Here is a 3,599-nt window from a genome sequence, read left to right as displayed (position 1 = left end):
TACGTTTGTGACGCTGACCTAGCCCTTTTGGTGTTTTAAGCGTAAGTTACGTTAAGGTATACGTCGGTACTTACCACGATATAATGACGTTAGCGTCATTGACGTTACACCTTACGCCAGTACGTTCTACGATAAAATGACGTCTGCGTTAACGACGTTAAAACGCTCTACGTAGCAGTGACGTTTCTGACGTAATCGGAAAGCCGTCCTTGGCTTTCCTGTTGCTATGGTGATGACAGATAAACAAGTACGGCGGAGATTCTCGTCTGTGTCACGTGGTCTAATAGACTATATGACGTCATCGTTGTCATTGTCAACAACTTGTAAACAAACGGCATCCTCCACGGTATCAAAACTGGACGACTGGCCGGACTGACATTGTTTCAAACTTTCCAGGATTTTAAAGTAGTTTAACGGTAAGTCCTTAAAGCATGCACTGCTTCCTCATCCTACAGTTTCTTGTTAATCCCTGATTTACATCATACAACTATGCGGTTAGAAGGACCATATTTTTTTTTTACAGATTTTTCTAGGACCTTTTTAAATGAAGGTATGTAGCAATGTTATGTTGCCATGGAGCGGATCTACGAATATCACATTTCTCACATCATAACGTGATATGAAAATGTAGATTATATCGTGGCATTGTATTCCGGTCCTCAAAAATGCATTAGATATTAAGCCCAGTATTAATTTTAGTTTGTACTTAAATCACTTGAAATTTAAATTAGAGTAAAACTTGTATTCAGATTGAAGCCCGGATTAACACTTTTGAACACCCAGCTCCTGCAAGTTTAGTATTAGCCGCGGCAAACAGGTTTTTAGTCCCTGTCTCTCTGTCGGTCGGTCGGTCTGCCGGTCTGTCGGTGGGTGGGAGGGTGGGTTTGTGGATCGGTACGGGAAACTGTTACCAGTAAAATCTTCTAAAAGGCTGAATATTCATGAGTTGCTGAATTTTCGCCGAGAATATCACAGAAAATTGCAAAGAAGAGGGGTTTTCAAGTATTCACCAAACTCGGCTCCAAACACTTATTTTTGTAAGCCTTCATTATACATAGCTATTGAAGCCGGAGAGGGCCATCATCCTATCATCAGGCCATCGCTTCGTGCCATCGTGTCATCGTTTCGTGCCATCGTACCATCGCCTCGTGCCATCGCCGGGCATCGCATGGAACGATGGTGGTCTTACCCGGCTTCCATACATAACTGCTATTTTAATTCAAGTTACATACAAGTCACCGTAGACAATTTTCCTGGTGTTCTCTCATTAGGTAGGAGACAACATGGACTTCCTGTGAAATGTTTCAGCAATTGCGAATTTACGCTGGTTTGTAGAAAGGTGAAATAGACTTTCACCCAGAAGTCTTTTGAGTTAGTGAGTGAGTGCTTGGGGTTTAACGTCGTGCTCAACAATTTTTCAGTCATATGACGACCACGGAATCCTTAGGGTGTATGTAATGTACCTCCTTGTCGCAGGACGGATTTCCACCGCTCTTTTATCTAGTGCTGCTTTTATCTAGTGGCGCGGGCTTAGCTGCCCCGCCCGCGCCATTATATAGATACGGGTCAACCAGTCGTTGCACAGAAGTCTTTTGAAATATCCCAGATATTTTCACGGGCATTCTTTCTTGTACAGCAGAGAAAACCTTTCTCCATCGCATCATCTGTACAGACTCGTACCTTTTCACGATATAGGAAAGAAAGCTTCTGATACCCGTAGTTTTTGCAGGCCAGAAAGAGAAACCATTGAGCATCTCTTTGTTTTCTGCTAAGCGGTAAATGTTTCCGGCAAGAGTTACAAACCTGGTTGGACAACACGACAGGACTATCTATAAAATGAATCCATTAGAAAAAAAAAATAGCAGGATGAAACCGACATGAATATTTAATAAATTTTATTATACTTTTTGCAATAATAATAATAGTACATTTGGAAATATTAGATTACATATAAATAATTTTCTTCAGTTATTGCGGAAACAATGTATTATGGAAAAAACGTTAGAAACTATGAACGACAGTGTTAACATATTTGATAAAAAAAAAAAGTGGAAACGGGATTGTTAATTTGAGCATGTTTTCAAAGATGTACTTATCAGCACAGTTATTTAGTGACAGCAGAGAAGCTTGCATGAAACAACTCCCCCGTTATGGCCGTTCTTGTATTTTCTCTTCTTTTATTTATCCAGGTTACGAGGCCCCTTCATGGGGATATGATACTGTTGTCATTCGCTGTCACGGCAATGTATGCCTTACTCGGCGTGCCTCCCCCAGTCCCATTTTTACCAGTAAGACAATCAGAGACAGGTGAGAATTATTCCCCTTAGTCGAATCGAAATGAATAAACTCAAATGTTCGTAAACTATTCAATTTCAATGAACCAAATTCCATAATTTTGCAAAATTCCTGTCTGTTATCTTTTTTGCATTTTAAATATTTATTGAATGAATTAAATGAATAGTGTGCGGTCTTGCTGTTTTCTGATTGCCGACTTAATACGTTAGGCTAATTATGAATTTTAGACTCTCTACAAGGTACAAGCGACAGTAACATCAATTCGCCCTGTGATTCGAACCAAGAAAGACAAGGGAAAAAACAGACTAAATCGAGGCTGTCAATCACGAAAAAAGATCAATTATCTACTGCTAGGAAAGGTTCCCGAGAATCACATCCGAGCCCTAAATCGACGACAATGAGCTCGAAAGGATGGAATCCGATTGGAAAGGGAAAGGGTATCAAGGGTTCATTGGATTCACCGCAATCAAGCCCACAAATGCGCGCGAATAGATTCCGTCGTCAGGGGGATGCTTTAGATCATGGCGACCAAGCAAAGAAAACCGAAGAAACTCCAAGAAAGAGCACCAAAGAGCTAGCCAACAAGTCTTCGTCGTCTTTAGACGGTCGACGTCTTCATTCTTGCACGGGTACAACTGCTCTTGTGAATAGCTCAGCACAGGAAAGGAGCAGATTGGCTTACGAGAAAAAAATTCAGCAACTCTCCGCCAGAACCAATAACTCTGCTGCGAAAAAGGAAAACTGCACCCCCATGCGACCCCGGGGGAAGGATTTCAATGCAACACCGAAGACGGAAACCTTGAGGAACCCCAATGCGGTCAGGAAAACACCGACCAGTTCTGATCGTTCCGGTAAAACGGGGGTTGCCACATTTTCATGCGAAGAACCCACTCGTCTCGCATCAAAGCTGAACTGTTTTACCCGGCTCCTTGGTAGATCCTTTTCAGCATCGTGCGCTGTTCCAGCGGAGGTTCCCAAACAGAAACTGACTTCATCACCTAAATCAACGTCAAGTAGAACTACACCAAAACAATGGCGATCAACAGGTGAGCTACAGAGAAAATTCCTTGATTCCATGGTCACAAAACTGCCTTATATGAATGTAGAGCTTTCTTTGAGCCTTTCTGTCACCATTTAAAACTACTGACAGAGTCCGCCATACTGTCTTATCGTTTATACTTTCTTAACGCTGTAGTGATTTGTGTTTGTTGTTTTGGAAATCAGCTTTGTGATTATTGATCCGCAGCGTCCATTATCATTTATACCTGCTATAAAAGTGCCCACCTTTTAAAAACTTGACTTCA

At 41.6% G+C, this 3,599-nt stretch overlaps 1 long non-coding RNA gene across 1 annotated transcript; it reads left to right on the top strand.

The window, feature by feature from the left end:
• The first annotated feature begins 344 nt into the window (after nt 1-344).
• On the top strand, nt 345-2,861 carry LOC135480101 (uncharacterized). Its single transcript, XR_010445895.1, has 3 exons — nt 345-416; nt 2,190-2,307; nt 2,523-2,861. It is a non-coding gene; the product is annotated as an uncharacterized LOC135480101 (long non-coding RNA).
• Nucleotides 2,862-3,599: the final 738 nt, after the last annotated feature.

The sequence above is a fragment of the Liolophura sinensis genome, chromosome 13 (genome assembly GCF_032854445.1).
Source record: "Liolophura sinensis isolate JHLJ2023 chromosome 13, CUHK_Ljap_v2, whole genome shotgun sequence".
Lineage (NCBI taxonomy): Eukaryota > Metazoa > Mollusca > Polyplacophora > Chitonida > Chitonidae > Liolophura > Liolophura sinensis.
This window is presented reverse-complemented; position numbering and strand designations above follow the sequence as displayed.